The following is a 15,524-nucleotide window of genomic DNA, read 5'->3' as shown; positions in this document are numbered from 1 at the left end:
TATATATATATATATATATATATATATATATATATATTTATACACTCAAAGTGAGGGAGATATGATCACTTTGAATGACTTGCTGAGCTCTCTTGTATTTTATAAATTGAAGGATAGATAAGTAAGCCACTCAATCCTATTGATTACTGGCTTCTAGCAAAGATAATTCTCTTCATTTAGTTTATTATACTTCGTGTGACTTTCATAACACTCCATTGCAAGTCACACTACTACATATTTGGTGGCACTACATTGATGAAGGTAAATAGTCTGCAACATTGTTATACTGTGATGAATGACTAGGCTTCCGGTTATTATTGTTGTATTATCGGTTATTACTGATCTTTTGATGATTTACAAGAGCGCCACCATTTCGAAACTGAACCCTTACTGTTGTTGTTTAAGTACTTGGATGTTAATTGAACGTATAATTCTAGTCCATAATGTGTGTTTTTTAATGTAGACTTGAAATACTCCGTACTCGTACAACTGGTACTCGGAAGAAAATAATATACGTGCACTCTGGGCATTGTGCTGCTACTCACGATATTGTTAGTCAAAACACTCATTCACATTTCTCGATTTGGAGCAATTGTTTTGTAATCTGTTTATAGATCCAAATGAAGTCTTTGCTTACAAATCTATTTGTTTCTTAATATTTTTCACAATTGCTTTAGTTTAATAGTTATATTTAAATGATATTGCATAAACCTAACTACCCTGATATAAATATATACAGCATACCCTTTCCATTAACGCATTTATTGTTTGTTTGATGTAAATCGAGATATAAATCAGGGCCGATTAAGTTAAATGCCAAACATCAAATAAGACAAACATGGGTGCCAAGAAAGTTGTCAATTATACCTTGTTGATTGTTTTCTTCAAAACGGACTTCTCTTAAAAAAAAACACCATTTTTGTTTGTTTGATATTTTGCAAGAATTATATCAATTCGATTTCGATATTTTCTGTCCAAACATGTTTGTCCAATTAATCATGACCATATGTAAGCCAAAAAGTAATGCCCCCTCCCCACAAAAAAAAAAATGGACCATGTACGTAACTATGAATATTGCAGTTAAAAGGAAATACCTCATTACACCGATTTCGATGAATCTGTTGTCCAAACATGTTTGTCCAATTGATCATAACTGTTTGTATAAGCTAAAAGAAAATGAAAACAAAAACAAAAAAACAGAACAACAAAAACCCATACAATTAAACCATGTATGTATGTGTGTATGTATGTGTGTGTATGTGTGTGCGCGTGGGTGTATGTGTGTGTGTGTGTAGGTATGTATTTAAGATCCTCCTGCAAGCAGGAACTTGCGAAGAAGCCTCATTGGATTATCAAAGCCGCAAGTTAACCGAAGTCAGTCCCTTAGATTCATATTTAACGTCCATGATTATGAATTGTTAACTGTCAACAACTCTGTAACTGGACGACATACATTGATCTGGGAGTGACTCGAACCGGGGACCTTATGCTTCGAAGGCACCGGCGTTAACTACTGAGCTAACACTCATGTGACGAGAAAAACCATAACGCATGCTTGTATTTCGTGTGCATCAAGATACAATGCACCCTTCCATCTCCCAGACCCCTCGCCCACACTCCCTCTATAGTAATGCATATCTTTTAACAGTCCCAAAGATTTATTCCATTCCAGAATTGTTGTAATGTATAACTTAGCTTACCTGTATATTACAGTGTGTTGTAATGTCTTCGGTATTGTTAGTAATAGTATTCAATATTGTGCGTAATGTGTGTGTATGTAGTATTTATTCGTTACTTGCTTAATCATCAATATACATATGACTAGTACATGGGGATTAGTCAGTTGTCTGTCGCATCTTATCAGTGTATATTAGTCACCGTAGCAACGATTGACGTTGAATGCATGGTGTGGAGAATTTTACGGGTATTAGTAGGTCCATCATGGGTCATATAGGAATAGGTGGCGGGCTTCCACTACTTTCCATTATTACAATATATTATAGTGAATTTTTCAACTATGGTAGCGCATCGATGACAATAACATCTTTTATCTTTGAAGTTTGTCGTGTCCCGGGACACACGCTGAAATAAAATCGCTTTCACAGGCAAACTCATTTCAAGCAATCAGATAAGTGATTAAAACAAATGAATTACAAACGATACTACTTGATACCTCGTGAGACAAAATCTGGTCTGTGTACGGTTGGGGATGTTGAAGGGGTACTAAAGAGCCGTACAATAACTACAGAGATGGGATAAAACCCTGGATGATATTATCTAAAAGATGATTTAAATAATGAACATGAGAGGGAGGGAGGGAGGGAGGGAGGGAGGGAGGGAGGGAGGGAGGGAGGGAGGGAGGGAGGGAGGGAGGGAGGGAGGGAGGGAGGGAGGGAGGGAGGGAGGGAGGGAGGGAGGGAGGGAGGGAGGGAGGGAGGGAGGGAGGGAGGGAGGGAGGGAGGGAGGGAGGGAGGGAGGGAGGGAGGGAGGGAGGGAGGGAGGGAGGGAGGGAGGGAGGGAGGGAGGGAGGGAGGGAGGGAGGGAGGGAGGGAGGGAGGGAGGGAGGGAGGGAGGGAGGGAGGGAGGGAGGGAGGGAGGGAGGGAGGGAGGGAGGGAGGGAGGGAGAGGAGGGGGAAGGGGCGGGACCGAGAAACTTGAAGCAATTGAAGGCATTATTCATTAACAATGACGTACCCAGCAACATACCTGCGTCTATGTTTAACACAATTTTCACTAAAAGAAATGTATACGCTAATTTTGTAAGAGTCTTGTTAGCTGTAAAACAATACGCTGGCCTTGTTCGGATCTAGTTACCAAATGGTACTCACTCAAGCGAGACCTTCCTATCAATACACTAAGGAGTTTAGAAAGCATTTTGCGAAGCTCCTTATCGCGCAAGTGTAAAGTTATAGAATTTAGATCATCTGTCGCATTTTAAAAGTTTAAGAAGAAAGAAAGGTTTAAGTGGGTTTTTTTTTCTTCAAAAGGGAGTTAAATGAAAGCAGAACAAAGCGAAAAGCTAAAATAAGAAGCCAGTAAGTTTTCAGAGAATTGTTGGTTTCGGGTTTTCATTTTTCATTACTCTACTGTTCAATTTTCGTTAGTGCTTTTACTTGGAACTAATGTTATATTATCAAGACTGAAAAATATTTTTTTCAGTGATAGTGTTTGTTTGATGACGTAGTTATCACCACGTGATACGAATCTCATCGGCTGGTGTTACCGGTAAAAACAATTTTTTTTTTCAGTTTCCGTTTTTTTTTCTTCTAACATTGAGGAAGTTTAGTCTCAACATGCTTGTATTTGATGAAATGTTATTTCATCTTCTCAGTAATGACATTGAAGCCGTGACTCAAACCAATAAACTACAGAATATATTTTCTCCAACTCAAAATATCTACCCATTCGCCGCAATGTGTACTGTACGTGTTAGTTGGTGCACTTATTTTGGTAGTAACATATTCATATTTGCCTTCATATTTGATATTACCATGGGCGTCGATTTTGGTTTTCCAAGTGGAGTAGTGTGTGTGGCGCGGTGATGGGGTGGGTTGTAGATGACATGAAGGAAATAAGTGGGGGCTATCCACAGGTTGGCAAAATGTAGCCTGCGTGCAAGGATTTGTTTCTTGCTGCTCCTCGCCAGAAGCCTTTCAAAGCGTTTTGAATAAATTGCGTTTTGTTTTTAATTGTTTGGTTAGGGATGGTATTTTTAATAACACTGTTAATGTAGTTGGGAGGGGGGGGGGGGGGTGAGCTCTAAAGTGACCCTCTCATGAGGGCTCCAAATCACGAAAGTGTGGAAAGGCTCCCATTTCGCGAAATGTCTTTCATCTAAAACTGTTGGGGGGGGGGGGGGAGGTACTTACCCATGTCCATATGACCCTTCCACACCATCAATGTCAGTAGAACACAATAAACCGTACAGCAACCCAATGCACAAGCTATCAACGGATGGAATCACGTGTGAGTAGTTGGAGCCGATCCAATGATTACACATTACGTCATCCCAGACAATGTGGAAACGTGATCGCAACTGAGACACCTCAATAATTTACTTGGGAGCTGTTTAGTTGTACGCAGAGATTTGTATGGTACGTGAGATTCCAGGCACTGCATCTTTGTGCAGCATCGTGTTCAAGCAAGAGAAAAACAATCAACCATTTTAATTAACGCTCCCTCTTTAGATTTAGAATGAGATGTTTCTATATATTTGCGTATAGTCATAATGCACGTGAGAATACATGCCAGTCCCAATCTGGACACGACTGGAATGCTTTCACTGATTCACTGACGACGCGCAGTTAAATTTCATGTAACTATGGTGAGTAGAGGGTGGCGAATGTTGTATTGCTTGGTGTAAGGTTGGTATATTATAAACTGCGAAATACAAGGATCAGAGAAAGAAAATGGGGTGCCTGAATGTTTGGACAAAATCGCCCAGAATGTAAAGTCCACATCAACATGCCTGGTGCATTATGAACACGATGTACCGCATGGCCTTATATGGCATGGTGCATCTTGATTGACATCAACTTGATCACTTGTTATAGGTCGTGTACTGACATTTCTTTTATGAAGTACGCCACCTCTTTATCGGCCCTTGGACAGATTCCTTATCTCACTGTTAAAGAGCTGCTCGTCTGTATTTGGCCCATATACCGGTTATTAACTCACTTGTGTTCAAACTCACTTGAGCGATATTATAAGTACGTATTCTTCTTCGATAAAGCTAAAACTGAAGACAATTATTCCGATGACCCGGTGTCCCAATTAGACAAAGGCAATGACAAAGACAGGACAAAGGACAAAAGGCAAATGACAAATGACAAAAGACAACCACAGAGGACAATAAAACAAGGGACACAAAGGACAAAACATAAAAGACAAATGATAGCAGTTAAAAGACAAAACCAAAATAGCTAAGAGAGAAACTAGGCTGAATACTGCTGTACTACGGTGCCCGAGCTTGCGACACGTGCGTGAGATCCGAGTATAGGCCTACATGTATAAGAATATTATGACGATAGTATAATCTTGCATAGAGAGAAACTAGGCTGAATACTGCTGTACTAAGGTGCCCGAGCTTGCAACACGTGCGTGAGATCCGAGTATAGGCCTACATGTATAAGAATATTATGACGATAGTATAATCTTGCATAGAGAGAAACTAGGCTGAATACTGCTGTACTAAGGTGCCCGAGCTTGCAACACGTGCGTGAGATCCGAGTATAGGCCTACATGTATACGTAGTTATGACGATAGTATACTCTTGCATAGAGAGAAACTAGGCTGAATACTGCTGAAGTAAGGTGCCCGTGCGTGCGACACGTGCGTAAGATCCGAGTATAGGCCTACATGTATAAGAATATTATGACGATAGTATAATCTTGCATATAGAGAAACTAGGCTGAATACTGCTGAACTAAGGTGCCCGTGCGTGCGACACGTGCGTTAGATCCGAGTATAGGCCTACATGTATAAGAATACTATGACGATAGTATAATCTTGCATAGAGAGAAACTAGGCTGAATACTGCTGTACTACGGTGCCCGTGCTTGCAACACGTGCGTGAGATCCGAGTATAGGCCTACATGTATAAGAATACTATGACGATAGTATAATCTTGCATAGTTTATACTAAAGACTAATACTTTTAATGCTGGTGAAAGATTCCTTATTATATTTTGTGAACATTTCTGCATTGATCAGATGAAAAATTGCTAATGATTTTTCCCTTTTGTTTCTCATACGTCACGTATTTCAAGTATAAACTAAATTAAGGACAGTTGAAATAATAATTTGACATTTTAGTTAATAACAATTGATATAAGTATTAAGCGAGGCACAAGTGAAGTTAAATCTAATACTTCAAAATATGGTTAATATGATCAATATTTCGAAATTGTTAAAACATTAATATTTATATGAAACTGATCACAATATCTCACGCACAGACAAATAGTTAGTCTTTCGTATTAAAATATTATACCTTATCGTTCAAAATATTGATTAAGTTTATCTAATTGTTCAAGAAATAAAACATATTTTAGGCAGCAGAACAAAATTGGCAAGATTTATTACGTACGTAAATGGTAAAAAATATAACAACTTGAAGCTGTTAATTACTAAGTTCATATTAAAATAATTTACTGAAAATGAAAATTCCACGATCAGTTTCCGAGAACACGCCATTAAATGCATTTTCATTGTTAAGTTGACGCGATTTATTTAAATATTAGATTCTATGAATAATTCATCGTTTTTTAAATATCTGTCTTAGTAGGATGGTAAATATACATAAACTTTCGAGAAATTTACCATTTCTCGAACCATTAAAGAAGGGGTTTCTTTACAGGTTGCAAGAAGAATATTAAGTAAAAGAAGACGCAAGTTCTCGGCTTTTAATGACAGAACCAAAATGAGATGTCCGTTTATGAGAAATCTCTCTTCGAAAAAGGAATGTCCTGGGGAAAATGTTATTGACCGATGAAAATATTCGTTAAGCATCCTATTGTAAAATTTGCAAGCAATTTTGCTATATCTAGCGTTTTCAAGATATTGATAACTTGACATCGTCACAGTTACTGCTGCAGTAAGTAAACTTGTAGCAAACAGGTGTAATGTCATAGTTGCATACTGCAACGTACTCTTTTATTTCTTTAGTTGATATTGTTGCGAGCTTTGATTAGATATGGGTTCCGACTTGAACTACAGGATATATAGTTGGCGTAATATAATTGATGAATAATTGATGAATTGCGTAATATAATTGAAGAATTGCGTAATACAATTGATCGCTTCTCGGCCTTTTGGCTAAGATCATGTGTAGTATCTGTTCCCTTTCGAGGGGAATGGTGATGCACACCTGACGATGATCACACAGTCACAGTCCCGATGCAAGGGGATTGGGATTGGAAGCGGATCAGTCGTTCAGTAGTTTGGTTTTCGTGCCCAGGTTTCTTGGGCGACTTTTCTTAAAAAGTATATAATTGATGAAAGTGAAATCATATTGAGATGCATGATAATATGAGAGTATTATTGGACGTGAAATTTGAGGAAGAAAACCCCAAACATACAATTGCCATTGTGTTAGCTTACTTCTATGTCGGCAAAACTGTATTAAGTGTGATCCACAGGTGGTTGGTTAATTTCTATTATTTTTCAATTACAAGTTTAAACTGATTTATAGATACAGTAATTTACAGGTTAATATCTTGGAAAAACGGAATACCTACAATAAACGCCACAGCACTGGAATAATTGTTTTGTCTTCTTCAAACTTTTGCGTCACATACCGACATAAAGATTACGTCAAACGTTATTCGTCGAACCACTATTTGTATACTTAATTTCGATGAATATTCATTAAGTTTGGTAAACACCCAGTTACCACATGTTCATTCTTATATATGTAAAGTTATGTCCTATAGTAAGTACAAATCCATGAAAATATATACACAGTTCTTACGCATATATTTCCTTCACAAAACAAGACTTTTCCTGTAAGTATGTCCTAGCGAGGGTGTGGACAATTAAGTTGAACTGCGGGATACCAAACTCGAAACTGACGTGTTAAATATGACGACACATCTGTGTTAATATCCGCAACGGAGTACGCCCCAGCATACGAAACGATTGTACTGGAACTAACTGCTCATAGGCAATAGACTTTTCCAAAATAATTATAAAGTTTGTAGTATATTTATTTTTCTCATTTCATTGGCAGCCCTTTTTATCAATTTACAACATAATCTTACGAATAACTTTTATTCTCTCATCAATGTATTTTAATACATGTCGATTTATGTTTTGGTAATTAAGAAACCTTTTGATCTCTTTGGTCGGAAAGTCTTTTTCAGAGAAGACAAAAACCTCAAATTAAGTTTGCATTTGGTCAGACTAAGACAGCTAAGTTTGGGGGGGGGGGGGGGGGCACCAAATGGAGATTACAAAAGCAACGCGTTAATTTAGTGTTGAATTATATATCGCCTAGATACTTTTTCATGTAATTATGTTAATTTCATGTTAAAACAAGGCAAAGAATGAACAAAAAGACATCAATTTTGAATAATTTTGTGACTATCTTTTGAAATCTAGTTTGTCTAGCTTAGATAATGATCAATGTCACTGTTAAATATATTATTGAAAACATTATCAAATTTAAATCACAAATGCTGTTTTAGCTAAACCTATTGATGATTTTGAATCCTGGTATAGTTTTCCTGTATAAAGATATACAATACTTTAGCATGACACTCGTTTAAAGGTCTTTGCCGCTTTTTCTTGCTTATGTCTCCCGTAAAACGCACGGGGAAGAAAAAAAACCTTCGGGAAATTGTTGATAATAAATTACCGCTATATATCAGAATAAGCTTAAAGCAATATGGAAATTACAGCAGGGGGCCTGAGCATTTTATTTCCTTTTTTTATATTTAAACCGTTCTGTGTTATCTCTTTTCTCTTTCCACGTATATTATATGTCACCACTAATGGATTGAGTATAATTATATAGCCACTTTCAATATACTTGATTGCTGCAGTGCAACGCGTCACGTACGTGTTTTAACCTGTGGTAAAGGCAAGATATAAAAAGAAAGACATTTTGAGTACAACACGATTACTTTTTAATCTCATCCTGTTATAGTCACTGTATATAAGCCCGTTCTCTCAAAGCGGTATTCTTTTCTCGTGTTTTCTTTTGTCAATGTTGATGAAAAATTCATGACATTCTTTTGTATATTATATCACATTGCAAATATCGTGGTGTAATCGTATCATAAAGAATCACAACGGATTGTTTAATTGACGTGTATATATATATATATATATATATATATATATATATATATATAGATGTAGAATATCATATTCTTTTCCTGTATTATTTAGTGTAACGTTTTAATCATGCGCAGTTATATTATCATCATATACTTTGATAATATCATCGTATACTGAAATATGTTTATCATAATTTGTGGCCCTTTTTGGCTTGTCATGCCTTTTGTCAGTCAGCAATTGTTTTGCATACAAGACTTTAACCTGAGGCCGTGGATTTCTGGTGGTGGAAACATGTTTTAACTACAATTCTTGCTCATGTGCATTAATGACCGTATATGTTATGCAAACAATGCAGCACGTGAGGTAATGCCTCCAATGAGCTGGGTCGGAATGAACGTCTGTTTACTTGTAGTTTAAAGTAAGTTAAGAGACGTAAATCTATACGGGTTCCCCTTACATAACTATTATATGGTGGAATATTGATGGTTCCATGAAATAGCTTACGGTTGAGCAATCTTAGAGACGTGGTGGCTTTGTTATTACATTTCATTTCATTTCATTTATTTGTTTCTCACAATCCGGAAGCTAATATCCGGAAGCTAATATAACTGCAAAGCTTTATAGACCAACTTCTTCTTTGAAGATTAGAAATCGTAATAAACTAATTCGGTTTGATTTGATTGATTACATGTGTAAGTCAATGGGGATAGTATACATGAAGTAATACTAAGTTAAGTCACTACGTTAAATTGTATATGTGCCCATGAATCAGCTTATGTTGTCATGTGTAGTACGGCAACTGTATTAACTCATTGTAAATTTTGAGAGGCCGAATAGCTGAAATCATATTCACAGCAGCCTTTAATTGTAACAATTAATAACACGTATGGTGGAGGGGGGGGGGGCGGGGGGTCTTAGCAGTATAGACAAAAATGAACAAAATATGTATGCTTAAAAGCATCTTTAAATAAGTTTTGCCTCGTAAAAATTCTTGGAAAATATTCGTACATAATGGCCCGTTAAATAAATGCTGCATCTTCCACACGCATGTATATTTCACAGTTGCTTAGATAGCACGGAACACGCTATGCTTTGGGAAATATATGTACGGCTGTGTTTAAGCAGTGAAGCCTTGAAAAAGTGAGGGCGCTTTGCATTGTACGGCAACAGAGCCGTATATAGAGAGAGTTTGGCCAACTGGCGATTTGTGACGTCACACGCAAACCATGGGCATTAAAATAGGTCCAGTTGTCGTTACCAGTTGCGCGAAACACGAAAAACACCACACACAATATATAGCAGCTTTGCACACTGTGCTCGTTGCGAACAAACGAAGCGACTCAGAATGTCAGATTTTGACAGGCATACGAGGAACAAAATGGATATCAGGTAATGAATTAGAGTATGCGTTAGTTAATGACATTTACGTTTATCTTCACACCTGAAATGCATAGAAAACTAGCTGAAAACCTGTCATTACACTTGTTTTATTTTACGCCTCATACTACTAGTCCTACTTTAGTCATACAAACGAAAAGCACACATCACAGTCCTGGCTAGGCTAGATTACAGACGCACAACTATAGCATCAGGCCTACATTAATAGATCCTTCAATTAAATAAAGTAGGCCTACACATAAAATGACAATTTATGCTTCACTGATCTTTTCAGGTTTGCCAAAAGTAGTTGTACCAGAGGTCATTGTATTAAACTCCATAAGTTACATAGTAGGATTAATATTCGGCATAACTTTTTCTCTAAAGTCTAATACAACTTATACAAGGGTTGTGAATGGATGGAATGGTTTGCCTGAGAAGGTTGAATTGCAAGTAGTGTGAATGGGTTTAAGAATACTTTGGATGAGTACATTAAGCATTGTAATTGGGTATGACATTTGATGTCCCCGGTTTTATTCCTCTCATATAGTCTTAGGGTCCTTAATGGGGACTTGAGTGTCCTGGTCTTTTTTTCTACTAAACTAAGCTATATACTTGAGTGTAGGAGTTAGCAATAGTTGGGAGTCTGTGGGCAAACCTAAGAATGATATTAAGGTGTTAATTTCTCAGGAATGTAGTACTAGGCTATAGTAGGTGCAACAGATTGAATGGGTCTGTCGAGAAAAAAAAAACCTGCAACAACTGAATACTGGTGTATGTTGTAGCTTATGTATTTTCCATTAACATATATACTATACGGTCATGTCCTTAATAAGGTTTCATGGATCACACTGACATAGTGTGCCTACTTATCAGTGTTGTCAACTGAGCACAGGGCTGATGACATCATTCAGTTTGTTATTATGCAGACAGCAAATGGCCATAATGATAATTATTAATTGTTACTTATTCTTCATACTGCCCTTACTGGCCTTACCTGAACAGTGATGTATAAAAACGCAAGAAGTCGTTAAGCTTTTCATTTAAGAATCATTTCAGCCTGTCCTATTTCAAACATATGATTGGCAGGTTTCCACGTTACATAGCTTATCAAAATGGAGCTGTTCTGTAAAGCAAGAAAATCACACATATGCATGCATACAAACACACTCATATAACAATTTCTGAATATCTTTTCAGCTGCCCAAAGGTACTGGAATGCAAGCTCTGTTGGGTGAATTAAAAAAACCCTCATTGTACTCTTTTATTATGGTCGGCGTAACTGGAACCAGCAATGATGGTGATGTGGATTTGACAGTACCTAGACAAGAATTCAATAGCTGCTTTGTGTTGAAGTGGGTTCAACTTGCTCAAAGCCATGACAGGATGACGACTAGACATCAGGATGAATTATCTGTTCAAGAGCTCTATAAACCAGGCAGTTGTTAAAACATCCATTGGGTGACCCTCACAGTCTACCAGGCACTGCACTGCAGAAGCAAAATGAAGTGTGTGTGATACCTTCATCTTATGAGAGTGCAATGGTATCAGTGTGGCCTCTATCAATTTGGCTTCAAGTCTTTGTTTTCTTGAAAGCTGAGAAGATCTTTCAGTGGTTTCACACTGACCTCTGTACTTGACAATTCATGTGTATTTGCCAGCTCAGGAGGAAGCCAGATTTTAATTACATTAACCAATGCTGACTTTTTTTTGGACATGTGGTACATCTGCAAGGAGGTGAAGGAAGCAGTTGGAGTTGCATGGATGTGGAATCTTGTTGATAGTCTGGCAGTCTTATCCACAGATTATCCCAAAGCTTCTCCACATTGCCACATTCAGAACTTATTACATTGATAAACTTGAAAATTGCAGGAATCTAACGAAGCACCCATCAAGGGAATTTGTTTGTATAATTATTGAAAGCTGTGACCTTCTGATGTGACAGACTAATGTGAAATAAAGGGCAGTAGATTACCTTGTAAATGAACCTTGTTATTGTTTGATTGTATCTAATGTTTCCAAAATTTTAAGTTGCATGCTACCAATTGAAACATAATTCTTTCTCTATTAATGGGATATAAATACTTCTCCTTAAAGGGTGTGAAGACTCCCGCACAAAGAAACGTCTCATGCCGGTTATCTGACCTAGTTTGGAATGCGGTGTAACAGAAGTGTTAGACACCACCATTGATCCCAGAAAATACACACACAGCTTGCTACCATCTGTAAATAGACATTAGTGTACAGTCAATACAAACATCACGGTCAATACCCACAACACAGTGCACATAGCAGCGTGGACGTCTCAGGTCTAGATAAAAGATAACAAGGTATCAGGTTTCATTACTGTCTGCATTTTCTAGCGACACAAAACCATACCATAATTAGCCTTGGCCTAGTGGTCTTAGAAATGTAGCCTAGGCCCCTGCTACTTTGAAAAATGATAGTTGACTGCATCCAAATCAAACCAAGGCCTAGGCTATACTTTTGAAGAAGAAAAAATTAGGCTGAATTCATGTTAGCCTAAAAAGGCTAGGCCAATGCTGACAATTAACACAAACCAAGATCATTTAACCATTTGGGCATTTGTTTATGGCATACTAAAAGGGTCTATATAATTAGGCCTGTATGTGTACACAACCCACAAGTTGCCAATGAGTATAGACCTTGCCTAACTAGTTTAGGCCTAGGCTACTTTGTTTTCCTTAGGCCTAGTTTAATTGGGCCTTATACTGTGGCATATTATGTAATGTGCTATAACAGTTGTAGTAATAGCAAGAATGGTCCAGGTCTAACTAAGCCCAGGCTTAACTTATGATTCGGGCTTAACTAAGGATTAGGGCTTTACGTGATGCCTAGAGGCTAGCCCACCCTTTTACATTAAACTAAAAGTGATACTTTTTTAGGCTAGGCATACAATAACTAGGAATTAGGATAACTATGTGCGACTGAAACTGTCATGCCTATGATTAGGAGAGCTGGCATAATGAAATCGAATTTGTGAATCGTAAAACGAGATAGAATAGCCATGAATGTAGTTACAGAAACCAGTCTGAACGTAAAATTCTCGCATTGCTTGTACATTACTCGTATTACACTAGGGCCTATGGCTAGTATGGGCCTAGGCTATACAGACTTTTTTTCATTAGATCTCCATCTTGTTCTTTCTACTTCCAAAAAATTCCTCTTCTTTTATGGTCAGTCGGAAAATCAAACAACAATATCCATGTTCTGACCGATTGCAGCATCCCAAGCACCATTTCTTTCATAATTTCGTACTTTTTCGTGTACACAAACGATAGTCTATACACTGTGGGTATGCGTGTCGTCTGCTATAAAGTTTTCAAGTGGACCTATTTTACCACCCTGTGTGGGCGTTTTCCCTCTCGACCAATCCAAATCGGTTACATGGTTGGCCAAACTCTCTCTATATACGGCTCTGTACGGCAAAAGCCAGATCATTTGTACGTCTTCATACATACATTGTGCATACGACTTTGAGATTGAATTGAATTTTACCCCCTTTTTTTGGTTAAGAGTAGGTTTACTTTGCACAACAGAGACATGTTATGGCGACCAGAGTGGTAAGTTCTATACTCTTGACTAAAGAACCAACTTTGAAACCTTTTTATTTTCGCCTCTAAGGACTCGAGCAAGTGGAGTATTTTATGCAACTTTGAATGTCTTGAAAGTGTCACTTCTGATATCTGAGAGGCACATGGCAAACATTTTTCTTGCTTGTATTATTTTAGTGCTCCACTCAGATAGTGTCATACTTTTCCCTGGAAAATGGCGTGAAAAAGCAACCCTCCCTCCTCCCAGCCCCTTCCCACACACACCTAGTACTTCTGTGTAATACTTCCATATTAGTCTGTGCATGCAGTTCTCAGTTTAATGTTAATGTCGTAAAGTGGGTAGTAGTTTATGCGGTTAAATCTCTATGTTCCGACGTCTCTATGTTCCGACGTCTCTATGTTCCGACAAAAAGAAAAAATTCGGAGCAATTTTTTTATCCAAAACTTTGTTTGTACCAAGGAAACTAGTTTGGTGACCCAATCTTGGTTAACCAGGATTAGGGTCACAAGCGGTTCACAAGCAATGTTTGTTCGCAAGCACTGTTTGGGTCATAAGAAACTTTGGTTCACACATTTTTTTTTCGTGAAAAAAAAAATGGTCGCAAAGAATTTGGTCATAAAAAATATTGGTCATAAAAAAATTGAGTCCCAACAAAATTTGATCACAAAAATATTGGCTTTTGCCACATTTACAAGCGTTGGGAATATCTTGAATATTTGTACAATTCTAGATAGACTGAAATATGCTAGGCTTAAGTTATGACATAGGCTAACCTAACTTAGACCAAGGACAAGGTTACGTACATAGGACTAAGTTAGGCTAAGCCTATTTTCCTAGTAGTGAATTGTTATTGATAAGCCCAGGACATCATAACCGTCATCCCATGTAATTCTTGCATGTGGATCTATCGTTAGAGATACAAGTTTAAGTAACATGAGGTGGTTCTAATTGTTGTCATTAGGCTTTAGTCATATTGCATCCGAAAGGACAGCCGTAGCCGGTCTAGGGGCCTAGGCTAACTATATCCAGGGTCCAGTGAATAGCAATACAGCAGCTGGGCAGACGACCCTAGTAAGGTAATTAGATTCCTATGTAATTGCTTCTACTATCGCGTCCTAAAAATTACCTGTGTAACTGCAGTCCACTGCCACATTTTTGACTATTTTGGCACCCAAATGCGGCATACGACATCACCATTTCGAGTGATTTATGTCAACTTTTTAACTTTAGTTATGTCACAGTTCTAGTGTTTCTATAACGCGCCGGTACTTTCTTGCCGTACAAGCAAAGCGCCCCCAGTTGGACGAGTGGCTTCAGTATATGTCGGATGACGTCATTCTACCTACTTCAACTTCAATGATTTATCACGTTTCGTGTATACGTTTACATGTAGCTTTACCACTTCCACGAAAACGGTGAAATGACCGTCATAGAATGCGTAATGAACAGTTAATTTGGTGACGTCACTTCCGCCTTGCGCACAGTCATTGTACTTGAGATCCATTACTGTGAAGGATACGATTCGTTGTAAGTTTACAATGACGTCATAAAGGCTTAAGCAAGGCTTATATTATCATTCACGCTCTATAGTAGTAAGTTGAGTCTCGTCTATCCGACATGCTCATTGATTAACCTCCGCCACGTATCACGATCTTGCGCAAGATTTATTGCTTCCTCGAAATTGTTAATGCTAACGTCCTTAAATTGCGACTTTATTTTTCCAAGCAAGGTTTTCACGGGCCTTCCTACTGGTTTAGCAGTATGTCTCAATGCTTCTCTTAAAGCAACCT

The 15,524-nt window shown here is 37.8% G+C and overlaps 1 protein-coding gene, 1 long non-coding RNA gene and 1 pseudogene across 6 annotated transcripts in view; all 3 read left to right on the top strand.

Annotated features, from left to right (window-relative positions):
• LOC139984177 (uncharacterized) overlaps window positions 1-15,524 on the top strand; it is a 79,710-nt gene that overhangs the window by 13,710 nt on the left and 50,476 nt on the right. The gene's annotated exons all lie outside the window — the stretch shown is intronic.
• On the top strand, window positions 6,797-6,873 carry LOC139957836 (U2 spliceosomal RNA; annotated as a pseudogene).
• Window positions 9,955-12,145, top strand: LOC139984488 (uncharacterized). Its single transcript, XR_011799086.1, has 2 exons — window positions 9,955-10,170; window positions 11,359-12,145. It is a non-coding gene; the product is annotated as an uncharacterized lncRNA (long non-coding RNA).

This window comes from Apostichopus japonicus, chromosome 17 (assembly GCF_037975245.1).
Source record: "Apostichopus japonicus isolate 1M-3 chromosome 17, ASM3797524v1, whole genome shotgun sequence".
In the NCBI taxonomy this organism is placed as follows: Eukaryota; Metazoa; Echinodermata; class Holothuroidea; order Aspidochirotida; family Stichopodidae; genus Apostichopus; species Apostichopus japonicus.
The sequence above is the reverse complement of the archived record's forward strand: the minus strand, read 5'-3'. Positions and strand labels throughout refer to the sequence as shown.